The following is a 15,148-nucleotide window of genomic DNA, read 5'->3' as shown; positions in this document are numbered from 1 at the left end:
TATATACTGTAATCTCCTTGAGGGTTGCATATTGTGCAATCTCTTGTAGAGCCTGTTTGTTTGTTTATGTCTGTCTGTCTGACTGACTGACTGACTGTCATCTATCTATCATCTATCTATCTATCATCTATCTATATCTATCTATCATCTATCTATCTATTTATCATCTATCTATCTATCTATCTATCTATCTAATCTATCACCTTTCTATCTGGAATATTTCATGAATTTGTGTGCTATCCCCTCACAGGGGCCCTGCTAACCTTTTCTATATTGTTCCAATTTCATTTTGTGCGCTGCCAAAGCAAGGATTCTATCTGTATAATTTTAAAAATTCTGTTTTCCAGACATCAAATGGTAGGTTTGTAGACCACATAATAATGATTTGAATGGCATTTGATGAGCAGGTAATTCTATGATGAGCAGAACAGTCAAGTAAGATTCAAGCATCTTCCATTTCCTGGAGTCTCTGAGTCACATTAGACAAGATAATTACTACCAGCACACTATACAGCCTCATTTTTCACATAGTAAAGATTTAATGTTGAAGTTGTTGTTATTTAACTAGTTTTTCTATTATTCTGTAAGTAGCAGGGGCTTTTTGTTATATTTTTTAATCAGTTATATTTTTGCATAAATGTAAAAGGGTTAGGTGCTTTCAAAAGTGATGCAAGGAACACTGCGGGGGTTTTTTAAAACAAAAAAGCAAAAAAACCAGAATATATACTTAATGCAGCATTTAATGTAGGAAGCAAGTATACTTAAAAAGCCATGGCAATATGACTTATTTAATCTTCGTGTTGGGTGTGCATTTCCCAGATCTTGGAAAAGAGCTGCTATTTAAGAGCAACACTATGGTTCCATCACTATTATCACAACTTTTGGTAATGATAAACATAGTACTGATCTCATATGATGGTATCATAGCTTCCACTTGTCATAATACGTCTGTGAGCATCAAAAGACTAATGTCTGAACGTGCATATTGCAGCATGTGTGACAATGAGTTGGGTTTTTTAAAACAATTTTTTAATGGAATTTTTGTTACATACGAAAACATGTATGCTGATGACACTCAGCTCTACTTCTTCGTAACTTCTGAATCAGGAAACCAGGCAGTTCCTGAGCCACTGCCAGGACTCGGGGGGGGGGGGTTGAAATCTGAGCTTGGATCCTGGCAAGGTGGAAGCACTGTGAATGTGTAGCCCCTGTGTGTGAGAAATTGGTTAGTTCCCTACACTGCATTGGGTTGCTCTCCCTAGGGATGGCCCATAGCATTTCAACACCTGAGGAAAAAAATGGGAATTAGTGCCTCCTGCCCCATCCTGCTGTGCCCCACTTCTGCAGTCACTAGGCCCTGGTTCTCACCAAACTCCATGGGAGCTCCTTCAAGTGTTGTCGCTCATTTGGCTTCTCTGCCCAGGGGTGGGGTAGTCAAATGGCTATACTGCATGCCAGAAAGACTCCCTCTCAGTGGCAGAAGCAGTGGGGCAGGCAGAGTGCCACCTCTTCCACAACTGCCACCTGAGGCAGGTGCCTAACCCAGTGTCATGGGTAGGCTGGCTCTGTCACTCCCTCTGATGGAGCAGGTGTGCAGTTTGGGGATGCTTCTGGGTCTGTCACTCAGGTAATATTAGTGGCTAGAAGTGCCTTTGACCAACTGTGACTGGCTTGATAGCTACAGCCATTCTTGGACCGAGAGAGTCTGGCCACAGTAACTGATGCACCGGTTACTTCGAGACTGGATTACTGCAATGCACTCTATGTGGGACTTCCCTTCTGTTTGCTCCAAAAGGCACGGGGAAGGAAAAGGAAAATGGAGGCAGGTATAAACTCAGAAAGGATATGTTATTGTTTCAATCACACATGTGTACTGCATGGCTACAGGTTTAATTGCAGTAGGGCAGGAGAACTAAGGAACTGACCCAAATAAAATATCTGAAGAACTATCTGAAGAAAGTAAAAGAGGCGTTCAGAGAGGCAGTTCCAAGCAGCAGCAGAAGCAAGGGAGAAAGGGCAGAGTCTTTTGAAGGAGGTGGGGACCTTTGGATCACTGAGAGTGGTGCAGCTAGATGCAAGAACCACCGAAAGCTTTGAAAATAAGGACTAGGAGCTGATGTGTATCTGGGAACAGGCAGGAAAACAGCAATGGCATTTAATGAGGGGTGTCTAAAAAACAGAGTAATGAAAGGAGACCAAGATGCACACAAAAAAGTAAACACATACACTTCTTCTGTGTGCATCATTATCAGCCATGAGAATATGCAGCATAGGCTATGAGCTATGAGCATATCCAGACATAGTTAATACATGTATGGCTGGGTCAGGAAAAAATAGACTAGAATGTGATCCATCAGCAGCAGCCAGTGCGCCATACTGGCAGAACCAGTTTGATTGGCTGGTTAAGGTAAAGGGACCCATGACCATTAGGTCCAGTCGTGGCCAACTCTGGAGTTGTGGCGCTCATCTCACTTTATTGGCCGAGGGAGCTGGCGTACAGCTTCCAGGTCATGTGGCCAGCATGACTAATGGTGAACCAGAGCAGCACACGGAAACGCCGTTTACCTTCCCGCCAGAGTGGTACCTATTTATCTACTTGCACTTTGATGTGCTTTCGAACTGCTAGGTTAGCAGGAGCAGGGACCGAGCAACGGGAGCTCACCCCGTTGCGGGGATTCGAACCGCCGACCTTCTGATCGGCAAGTCCTAGGCTCTGTGGTTTAACCCACAGCACCACCTGCATCCCTTGATTGGCTGGTTAGCTATCATGAAAAGGGAACGTAACCCCCCCCCTTCTTTAGTCTTATGGACCATAGAAGTCAGCCAGCCTCAGGACAAATGAAAGTAAAAGGCAAATTTTAAATATAATCTGCAATCTTTGAATAGCAGCGCAGAAAGACAGTCAGAATGCTGAAGTAGGGAAAGTGGGGCAACCAAATTCTAACAAAAGCTGTCACTCAGGTGTGAGCAGAAAGTAGAAAGGAAGTTTACAAGGTAATTTGTAACTGCCAAATCAGGAGAAGCATGACAATGAACAAGCTGGTGCCAATATTGCTCTCATAGTCGGGCAGATCTGAGAGTATTAATTGCATCAGTGGCAGTGATGTGTTCTGCAGCTCAATTGTCCATTCACTTCCATAGTGCAGAGACCCTCATGGAAATGCGGAATTTGCAAAGACCCAGATCTAATGCTTGGGGAAACAGGCACTGTCATTTCCTTCACTTCACAACTCCTAGAAGAGAAACATATCCCTCTCTTCTTATACTGTTGCCTGAAAGTACAAAGCCCATCCAGCTGGTTCTTCTTCTTCTAAGCTTAGGTCATTTTTCTCACATAGACATTTACCTTTCTTCACGTCCTACAGAAAAAAATCTTACCTTTCTTAGAGTTGATGGGCACTATAAATAACAACCAGGAAGCCCATTCATATGCCAAGTAGGAGCTTCTGAACAGAATGTGAATGATTGGGCCATGTTAATGCATAGGCACCACTTGTGAGAAATCATCTCCATACAAGGGATATCTCTGTGGAGACCATATTTTGGGTGATGATCACAGCAGCTTAAAAAGAAGGTCATTCACAACCCTTGCTGCAAGGATAGCCTTTGATGTGATGGTGTTACACTCTCCCCTCTTTTTCAGGCAATGTAAAGTTCCAGGGGCGCAGCACTTGCTGAGGTTTGAGTTTCTTTGGAAAGAGGCCACTGAAGTTTTTGGTGTTTTGCAATAATTTATTATTCACAAATATACAGGTTGAGCATAGATAGAGGCATGGTTTAAGCACTCCCAATGGACAGCAAAAGCTACTGTCCCACATCCGATCTCCAAAGACTTTACCTAGCATCATCCTGTATCAAGAAGCAGACCATTAATTCTGGGTTGAATAACTTGGACTATTAATCCTAACAAAAGTTGTGCCTGGAACCTTGGCCACTTAACCCTCTCCTAGCCAAACTCTGAATCTTAGAACAATATTTTGGACAATCCCATGCAATCAGTGTTACACATACAGCCATTTTTGTGGAGGAGCCAGTTCTCACAAATGGCTCATTTGTGTGACTGCTACCTGGCCACAGGTACTTGCATTACATATAAACTGGCCAGAGCTTTGAAAATTCTTGAACGTCTCACTTAAATAGAATAAATGAAAAGAAGCAACACTGAACAAATAAAAAGAATGAACACTGGACAAAATTCCAGACCAGCAACTTGTATCACAAATCTAAACATGTCTGCTTAATAGTAATCCCTCTCAGGTAAACAGTTATAGGATTGCCACCATAAACATTCCTCCATCCCAAGATGCACACTTGTAATCCAAACCATTTTCTTGGATGTTTTGCATTATTTGGTTGAGTTATTCCTTTTCAGTTTGCTCACTTGAGTCTTCTGGTCATGGTAGAGAATGTTTTATTACTTGATTAGGATGTACTTCCCCTGAGATCTCAAGGATTGGTGGCGAGGAAGAAATTCATGCTGCTGTAGTTCCTTCTTTTCAAATGCATTCTGGGCCAATAATACATCTTGCTCTTGATTGACGGAAGTCCAGCTGTCATTAAATGGTGCTTAGCATAGAAAAAAGACACAGAGAGCCAGCAATATTTTCAGGACGGTATGAGCAGCTCCTTCAACCACTCTCCTCCAATTTTATTCTCCTTTGTTCTCCTCTGTCGCATGGCCGTTTGCCAATGTCTCACGTTACCTCATCCGGTCATGGCTTTTACTACACCCATCACCATATAAGGTAATCACTGCCCAGAGGAAACACAACTCCATATAAGGTCAATACATTCTAATACATTGTAAGGCACAGAGGTGCTGGTCAACAGGTCAGGAGGCACCCTGCAGTATTTCAAGTCTCTGCCATGGCTTTATGACTCCCACACTTGATTTCTTCTGTGCCTAGCAGCATCCTAGTGTTAAGCAATGGAAAACAATAGTGTCATTTCACTTTGAACCCCACATTTCCTGCTTAGGGAAAGGGAGTGATTCCTTCTTCCTTCTGCAGTTTGCGCATTAGCAGTCCCTTCTTTCTAGATATTCAACATCAAGAAAAGCAAGACTCAATGGTTACCTTTCCTAAAGAGACATATTTTCCTAAAGACACACACACACACACACACACACACACACGGCATCAGCTGAGGCATTCTAAATAGACTGTCATCTAACATGGTTACTTGAAAAACTCCACTCCGAATGGATTAAAATCTATATCTGCAACTTTAGCTGACTTACAGGGCTCTTCTGTAGCAGTGTGCTCCTGTTGCTGCCAGATTGATTGTTGATGCAGAAGTGGTGCTGTGTAATAATATGAACCTTATTCAATTGTGTACAAGGGCACAGGGAAGGACTGGCCGAGGTCACATCTACTGGCTCCGGCTGCAGCCTCAGCACATTCAAGTGTGTCGTTTGCTCTGACCCCTATGTATATACAGCCAAATGTGCATAGTATGCATCAGCAATGGGGAGCCTTTGGCCTTCCAGAAGTTGTTGAACTCCATCAGCCCCAGACAGCATGACCTAATAAAAAGAGGAATGTGCTCAAAAGAAACCAGAGACCTGTTGTCATCTGAAAAGAGAAGGAAGGAAGAGATTAAAGGAGTGCAAACAGGCACCAACTGAGAACTTTCAAATGCACAGAGGGAATGTGAAGGAATCAGGGTGGAGAGACTTATGGGGAAGAGCTGTTGCTCAGTGGCAAAGAATCTCTTGAGGCTTCCAGTTCCTGTCCTGTGCCATGGCGATAGCTCTCTCAACATCGGAGAGAGGCACCTGTGCTTGGTTGGCCAATGGCCAGATTCCATATAAGGCCACTTTCTAAGTTCCTAACTTAACTCAGGTGAAGAGGGAATCCTATGGAGGGCAAGTAGGAACTTCAGAGTGGGGAAAGAACTTACTTCTGGTGTAATAAAGCAGTACTTCTGGGAGAGGAATTCCTAGGAGTGCAAGGCTGTCAAATACTAGCCTTGATGGCTCTGTTCTGCCTCCACAGTCAAAGGCAGAAATGCTTCTGAATATCAGTTGCTGGAAACCATGGGAGGGAAGATTGCTCTTGTACTTGCAGTGGCGGATCTTAGGAGCATCATATTTCAGTGGCACCCCATCCAATGCCAAAATTCCATGCACCTGCACCTCTCTGCATGCAAGACTCCATGCCCAGTGTGACCAAACTGATCACGTTTCCCTAAATCCACCTCTCGTGCTTGGGTCCTGCTTATGGGTTTCCCCCAGGCATCTGGTTGGCCACTGTAAGAACAGGATGCTGTCACTGGCCTGATCCAACAGCATCTTTTTGCATTCTTATATTTTTATGAAGACTGCCAATGTCCTCTGCTTGGTGAACAAAAGGAATGGGAAATGAAGGGAATGGGATGCCAGTGGTTTTTTCCTTATCCCATTATGGGATGTGAATGCAAAAGTTTGTGTTTTTTGCATCCTTCTGGATGTGGGTGCCTCACCTTAATGGATGCTAATGCATTCAATGTGAAGGTTTCACAATGCTTCCTGTGTGATGCTTTTGCTCCTTAGAGCTCTAGGAAGCCTGTCCATAGCTATGTCATACAGCTTAATTAGATTGGAACCAGTGGAGAGGAAGGCTTGTTTGCATTCTTTGTCTGCTGAACTGAAGTGGAAAGTACTCCCCTGGTCCATGGTCCTAGGGAACAGCCAATGTAACCTTGCTGCTTGCTTGCTTGCCCTTTGTGACCAGTCCTCTGCTAGATCACTTTTCCAGACAAAATAGAAACTTTTTGAGTCAAGAGAAACACGCAAGGTGCCAAAGAAATGTGCTCCCTTGGCAACAAGATCTACCTGTGTAAAAACAGAGCAGCGTTCTGTATCCAGCTTAATGATTAATTATAACCAATTAAAATTATATTGGTAATGTATGTTTCATTTCAGGTTACACAACATATTTCTGAGAAATGTTCCTATAATTGGATCCAGGGTGCATGGAAGCGTTTGGATGTCAGACTCACTTTTGACACCACTGGTTTAGTGAGGCGTAATCATCTGAAAATACTTGACAAGCTTTCTTAACAATGGAAGTAATTAAATCTTCCATGGTTAGGTAGGATAAATGCATTAAAAATGACAGCTTTTATTCCAAAGTGTTTGTTCTTCTTTCAAACAGTACCTGTGTATAAAACTTTCCATATACTGGCCAAAGGTTTTTATATATTGGCAAGCCGCACTTCCCCAACCTAGTGCCCTCTACACCTTTCTTGAGTATGATTCAGTCATTTTGTAATGTGTGCTGAAATTGTGCGACTTAGTGTTTTCAAGATTTGTTTTTGAATCTTGGTGTATGTCTTTGTTTCTATTACACACTTCACTTCTTATAAATAAGTACATAAATAAAAATAATTTGGGAAATGCCACTTTGTCTGCTGATATAAAAATATTGACATGTATTTGTTAGCAACAATGAAAGCTACCATGGCTGGTATGTGGAGTGCTTTTGATCTAATGAGGTTCAGTGGTTAGCTGAAGTGTGAGGCTAACTTTTAGGCAGACAATTAGCCCATCAGAGATTAATGGGTTCAGGTAACTGTAGTCTGGAAGCTTTTGTGCAATGGCTCCAGTTTGTAATTCATGCAGGAAATCAAGTTTTGTACCTTGCCAAGCCGCCCAAATATCATTAGTTTAGCTTATTGATCTTTTGACAAACTTCTAATATCTTTCCAGTTCTTAGACATCTCTTTCTGTTTTCCTCTACAGATACTTACATGATGGTGGAGTCATCTGTTTGGTACATAATGACTCATAAGCTAATTCTTCTTGTTGCTTTTTAAATCACAGTTATTATAGTTTCATTGTGTTGTGTAAGCATTTATTTTATACTTTGTATTGATTTGCTATCTTGCGCTGGTAATGTATCCTTTTTTTTAATTGCTGCTTGCTAAAACTACAATGAATAAAATAAGTGACATCAATTATGTCCAATGAAAGGAAGAGGTGCTCTAACCATAAGGCCCATCTTAATTCAGCAACCAATATTAGAGCTAATGAGGTAAGGGGAAAGTGTTTTGTTTTTGTTTTTTTTAGAAAAAGGTAATGACCATATATGTAAACATTCCAATAATAAACCCTTAAAGGCCAAATCCTCTGTAGTGCATTTCAAAGACATGTCAAATGTGTTTTGACACAAAGTTCATCATCAGTGGCCTAATATAACATCACAGAAACTGGGTGTGACAGATCTGTTAAAATAAAAGAAAAACATTGATAGGTCAGCTCTTCTAGAATTAAAAACACACAAAAACCCAATGAGCTAATACTCCCTAATAGGCTGCATGCTACTTCTAAATAGTACAGACAGCATGCCTCTAAATAGTAGTTGTTAGGGATAACAAGTGGGGACACTGCTCTTGTGCTCATGTCTTGCTTGTGGGCTTACCAAAAGCATCTGGTTGACCACTCAGTGCCAGATTTATGTATAAACAAGGTATAGCTTAGGGCCCCACTCTCTTGGGGGCCCCAAAAAAATTTAAGGGGAAGAAAAACTGGATGTACAAATAAAATAAAACCTACATACAGCAACAGTGTTTTGTGTGGTGTAGGGTCCTATGATGTAAGTAATAGGCCCCACCTGCTAGCCTGCTCCCTAAAATATTACTGGTTTGTTCATCTCTATATACAGGGTGCCTACATTCTGCATGTGCAAATGGCTTTAGACACCTATTAGGTCCATAAATTACCATCATATATTCAACACAAAAAACAGCGACAATTTGTTGTTGACAAAGGACAGCTGGACATATAAAGGGCCCCATTACCTTCAATAGCTTAGGGCCTCATCAAACCTAAATCCAGCCCTGACTCAGAGAACAGGATGCTAGACTAGGTGGGTCTTTGGTCTGAACCGGAGGACTCTTCTTACGCAATACTTACGTAATTAAATCAGTGCTTCAGTGTAGTCCTGTGGACAGGTAGAAAGACCATCATCTAGCTTCCACTAACCATAGGTGCAATAGGTAGCTATGGGCTGGTTGCCAGGCTACTGTCATCTGCATTTCCAACCTTAAAGAAACCCTCAAAACCCGATTTCCCTCTGTTTTCTTTTGCACTGGAAACAATGTGAGGGAAAGAGGGTTGAGAAATTTATAAAGGATGTCTAATTTTTCTTCTGGTTAGGGGCATGCCAGGGGACTATGAGGACTTAGGATCCATCTACCTCCTGGCATGCCTCAACACACACACACACACCAGAATTCCCTCTTTGGGGCATTTCCGATATCGGAGTTCTGACACCAGCTGGACACATGCTTTGGAGGTGTCAATAGCATTAGAAAGGTAAGCTCTTGTGAGATCCGATATCCCTCTCTGACGCTGTGGTTCTTCCAGTAACTCTAGGATTACCCTCTTAACGAACTGCCTACCAATACTTTTTTGAAAATGAAATAATTAAGAACTGTAAAGCAATTATTCGAAAAGATATGCTACATCAATAGTAATAACCAAATGTTCCCTCTAAATCCATTACCATTACAAAGCCTCAATTCCCAAATTGTATGATCTACTGCAGCTAGTAGCCCATAAACCATTTGCTCTGTTCCATCTTAATCTGTTTTGTTAAGTTATCACATTTTATGCACAGTTTTCTTTTTTACTTCAGCATAACAATCAATACTTTCCCCCACTCTCTTCTTTTATTTGCTGCTTCAGTTATTCTGGCTTCTTGTCTGTTTTAATGAAAACTTTGTTTCATTTCAGAGGCTGAATTCTCAGCATTCACTAATGATGAGGCTGGCTCTCATCTCAGTTCTCTTCTAAATTAAGGGCCAGTTTAAAGGAATCTCTGGTCAACCATCTTATAAAAATACTTGATAATGAGTAATCAGTGAGCACAAAGTCATCTACTGAATTCAATGGGCCTACTCTAAGCCCCATTGGATGCAGTGGGACTTGCTACCACAGGACTGCATAGTTAATCATTGGGGGCTTTGCTTTTATTTTTCTACATCTCATATCTGTAACTTGAGCATAATGGCAGCATTAGAGAATTTCCATTAACAACATGCATGTATGCAAACAAATAACAATTCCTTTTCAAAGACCTAAGCTTGTTTTTAGTACTGTGTATGAAAACCCACAAGTTTTAGGGTTTGGATGTGATTGGCACTCACTAAATCATGCTGATGATCTTCTCCACTTTAATGCACTGCTTAGAACCAACTTCTCCAACCACTCTGCTCTTGAGGTTTCCTTCTTCCCTACACATATTCAATGCTTTTCATGGCAAACTGACCATGATCAGATGCTGAGAGAGAAGGTCACAGGAGAGAATGAGACAGAGAGAAACCCTACAAATATACTGAATATGAGCCGGTGCAAACATCATTGCAACTGGCAAATCCTCATGCAGGAGGTCTACTTCTTTGAGCAGTATAATAATAAAAGAGAAGAACTCAATGAAAATTGTGGTTTCTCCTACATGAATGGGAATATTTCACAGGAACATAGGAAGCTGCCTTTTACCGAGTCGGACCATTAGATTCATCCATGATCCAGGTATGGGGAGCCACTGGCCCTCTTTCCCTAGAAAGGCTGTATGGCAACCCAAGTTTCTCATTAATAATGGGGAAAATGTGACAATTAACCCAACAACTTCCACAGTACACACACATAATCAAGGCAAATGTAGAGTAATCAAGATAGTAAATCTTTATCTGCTGTGAATCTTAAAGAATAAAAAACCCATAATATCTTTTTCTCATGGCATGCACCAGGATGAAGTACTAACATCTCCATCCTCCCCCCCCCAACACACACACATTAAAGTATTGCAATTTGGCAACCCTAAGATGGGGAAGCTCTGTTTATACACTGGTACCTCAGGTTAAGTACTTAATTCATTCCGGAGGTCCGTTCTTAACCTGAAACTGTTTTTAACCTGAAGCACTACTTTAGCTAATGGGGCCTCCCGCTGCTGCTGCGCTGCCGGAGCACAATTTCTGTTCTCATCCTGAAGCAAAGTTCTTAACCTGAAGCACTATTTCTGGGTTAGCGGAGTCTGTAACCTGAAGCGTATGTAACCTGAGGCATATGTAACCTGAGGTACCACTGTACTTGGTTTACGCTCAAGCTCATTTCCTCCCCCCCCCCTTGCTGGAATTTAACTCTTAACAGCAACAAACCACCTGAAGTCGCTCAGAGGCCTTTCTACTCAAAGGGGCCGCCGTCACCATAACCACCCCCTTATTCAGTTGAAAAGCAGCCACCACTCCAAAAAATAAAAATAAATAAAAATGGTCACCCTTCTTTTTCTCCCTCCTCCCCTTTTTCCTTGGAACTGTCAGGTCAGTCTACTTTAAAGGGGGTTGAGAGGCAAAGACATTTGGATGAAGACCTGGGGAAGGAAGGCTTCAATGAGAAAAGTTGCAGCTAGATTGGATTTGGCAGCCCAAATTATGAGCCCAAATTCAAAGGAGATGTGAGAGATGCATCTTTGAATTTATCAAGAAATGAATACCAGCACCTCAATTTTTACAAAAACAATAAAAAAACTTTGCCAGCATCCATCATGAATCTGTCAGCTTTTGAGGCAGATGTCCTGACATACATTAGCAGCCTTAATAAAGCAGCAAAGCAACAATGATTTGCTCAAATGAATAACAATCACAAGAACAGCATAAGAATCCACTTGGAATTTTAAAAAAAAATCCCCCTGGAATGATTACACATTCCATTCAGGGCTCACAATGCTCACTGGAACTCAGCAATACTTCAACTTGAAGGCTGAAGTGTAAAGGCATGCATAACATTATCTTATCAGCTTGATGGTACTTTTGAGTCTTTAACCATACTGAATAAATTAAGAACAAATGTCTGGTGCATTAATTACGTACATTCTTCAATGGGGCAAAAAGAAAAGTCATCTGTTTGCACGCATAAAGTGCAATCAAAAATCATTGCGGCTGGAAAAGAGAAACAAGAAGTTATTAAAAGTTCAATTGGCTTCAGTAGGCAGGGAGGGTGTGCTGTTAACTTATACAGAAGATTCAAAATGATTATTGGGACACAGTTCTGGAACCCATGAGTAGCAACAACACATAGTGGCAGTTGGGACAGGGGCTAATTTGGACTGTCGATTGGAACAGCAACCCAAGGGTCAGTGGCCTTGGACTTAGGGCTCATTCAGACCTCCTTTGTGCTGTGTTCCTAGGCACAGGTCTGGACTTTAAAGCTCCATGTCAGAACATTTTCTATTTGCCCCAGCACTGTCCACAGGAAAACCTGCGTTTTACTGTTGAATCAGATCAAACAGCAATCAAGATTTTCACAGATTGCCATTTGCTCCGATTCAGAGCTAAAATGCGGGTTTTCCCAGAGAAAGTACTGGGACAGGTGGGAGGTGGGAGAAAAGCTCATAGAGAATCATAGAGTTGGAAGGGACCATGAGGGTCATCTAGTTCAACCCCCTGCAAAGTTTTGCTCAATGTGATGGGAATACAAATTACTGGAAACCACAGGACGGGAGAGTGCTTTTGTGTTTGGGTCCTACTTGTGGGTTTCCTACAGGCATGTGGTTGTCCACTGTGAGAACAACTTAATGGGCTCTTCTTATGTCCTTATGGCTGGGGATTATGGGACAGCTGCAAAAGTCAACATAGCCTGGGAGAAATGTGGATGTCAGAATCCATTCTAAAGGTAAACACACCTGTGGGGAAACAGGTGTTTCAGAAAGCAGATGGAAGGGCAGGCAGAGAGAACCTCATTATGCAACATTTACATGGTTAATTCCAGTAAACTCTAGGATGGGAAGGCAAGGAAACTTTGTTTGGTGGACTGCCCTTTTTACTGAGTTTGTTTATGGAAAATGAGGCTGAGCCTTAGCTTTAGATCAGTTCACTCTCTGTGGCCCCAATTAATTAGCTAGCTAAAACAGAGATAGGGTGGGGGGTGGCTGCCCAAGTCCTTTGTGTCATGATGAAAGTGCTGACTGTCAAGTTTTCTCTGCTCAGTGCACCATGACATAAGCATCATTAGTGTGCAAATTCCCCCGTAAACTGCTTTGCCCATCTGCACCTGGTAATCAGGAGCTCCAGCCGTCAGTAATTGTGTGCAAGCAAGTATTTATACCTGGTAGTGAATGACAGCTTGCACACATTGCCTGAGGAGGAGAAGCTAGGCCTGTCAGTGACTTGCAGTATCTACCATGCTTTTTAAAAAATAAATAAAGGCTTTGTGAGTTAAGCACCCAGGAGAAGAACAACACAGAGGTCTTGTAAAACAGCTCCATCAACAGATCCTACAGCCTGATGATTTCATAAGGAACAACGGCATGGTTCCACACATCTTCTGTCTCCACCTGAACATCGCAGAACACTGACATTTGGGGCTGTAAATCTAGGAGAACCACGGGATTATCATGTCTGGTATATGAAAAGTACAGTTCATTCATACAATAATTAATAATTGGTTTTATTTTTAAAAAGATTTTGTCACAAAACGGTGCTACAAGCTGCTGAACTGCAAGCATCTCTTTGGTTTTGCCAGCTTATGAGGAACAGGATATGAGCTCAATAACTCTGTCCTGCTCATGTCCTCCAGCTACTGGCATTCAAAAGCATCCTGTCTCGGATACTGGAGGTAGCATAGAGACACCACGACTGGTAGACGCTTCCTGCCATGTTCATCGGGAAATCCACATCCCTTCTTTATGGTGCCACATATTAAGGGCTAGGTGCTATCTCAAAAGCAGGCTAGATCTTGAATTGCTTTTCGTATCTTTGTCATTTTCATTGATTGAATAAAAGCACAAGATTCCATTATAGATCTCTGACACAGGCCAAACAAACATTTTTTTCTTGACTGAATGTAAAAGTATTGGAGAAGGCATTAAGGATAAATAGGGATTGATTTGCACTAATATAGTATAATGCTAGCTAAGTGACTTAACAGGCATATTCCTGCCACTGTAGGTTAAAGACGCAACACTTGCCGAAATAATGATGGCGGTGTTTTGCAATCCTATTGACAGTGACAAATCCACAACTGTATTTAGTTTGACATATAACCTGCAATTCTTCTTACCTTCTTAAAATTACAGTTGCAAATTTCAGCAGGCCTATAGACAAAGGAAAGTCCAGCCCAAGGCCTCTTCTTTAAAAAAATAATAATAATAAATCAAAGGTTCTACCTTAGTGCAACATCCCTCCCCAGAATCACTGTGATTGGAATGTCCTGAGGAAATAATTCACTGTGATTAAAATCCAGACCTGTCCATCTAAATGAAACATCCCCTTCCATCTGTCCACCACCTACCTCTCCAACCACACCCCACTCAAGATCAGAGTGTTTCCCTAGTGAGCTTGGTTACACTTTTTAAAAATAATTTAATAGACAGCTGTTGGTTTACAGTGGTACCTTGGGTTAAGTATTTAATTTGTTCCGGACGTCCGTTCTTAACCTGAAACTGTTCTTAACCTGAAGCACCACTTTAGCTAATGGGGCCTCCTGCTGCCATTGCGCCACTGGAGCACGATTTCTGTTCTCATCCTGAAGCAAAGTTCTTAACCTGAAGCACTATTTCTGAGTTAGCGGAGTCTGTAACCTGAAGTGTATGTAACCTGAGGTACCACTATATTTAAATGATGAAATATCATATTGGGTGGCAGGTACCCAAGTCCATAGAGGAACTCAGGAGTTTAGGCAATCCCTGATCTGACTCAAGGGGTCTTATTAATGGCACAATCTGAAAATCTCACCTGAATTACATCTATTAGCATCATAATTCAGGCTCCACCCAGAACTGATGCAGACACTGAACACACAGGTTGAGGATGAGTGGAGGCACAGTTTAAACAATCTAAGAGACCACCGAAGTCCACTGCTCCCACCTCAGATCTCCAGAAAAACAACCAGCACCCTACATGCTCAAAGGGTTCCCGGGGGCCCTCTTTCATACAGGTCTTCCAGTCCATTAAGATCAGCCAACAAAATCAGCATTTTCTCTCTCTTTTTTTTTTTACTGCTAATCCAAAAGAAACCAGCATTGTAGTTTCCAAGCAGCATTGTGGCAGCAGGTTAGCAGCAGAATGAACTGCTGATTTGCCCCCCTCTTTCTGTGATGGGGAATAGGTGGTTTATACAGGTTTGGCATAAGGACATACCTCTAACGTTTCTCAGATGAAAATAAGG

At 41.9% G+C, this 15,148-nt stretch overlaps 1 non-coding gene across 1 annotated transcript; it reads right to left on the bottom strand.

Moving 5' to 3' along the window:
• Positions 1-205: 205 nt before the first annotated feature.
• On the bottom strand, positions 206-308 carry LOC128411674 (U6 spliceosomal RNA). The gene has a single exon (XR_008329881.1). It is a non-coding gene; the product is annotated as a U6 spliceosomal RNA (small nuclear RNA).
• Between the last annotated feature and the right edge of the window lie 14,840 nt (positions 309-15,148).

Source organism: Podarcis raffonei, chromosome 3 (assembly GCF_027172205.1).
Source record: "Podarcis raffonei isolate rPodRaf1 chromosome 3, rPodRaf1.pri, whole genome shotgun sequence".
NCBI classification, from domain to species: domain Eukaryota; kingdom Metazoa; phylum Chordata; class Lepidosauria; order Squamata; family Lacertidae; genus Podarcis; species Podarcis raffonei.
Note: the sequence above shows the minus strand (reverse complement) of the source record. Positions and strands in the feature narration are given on the sequence as shown.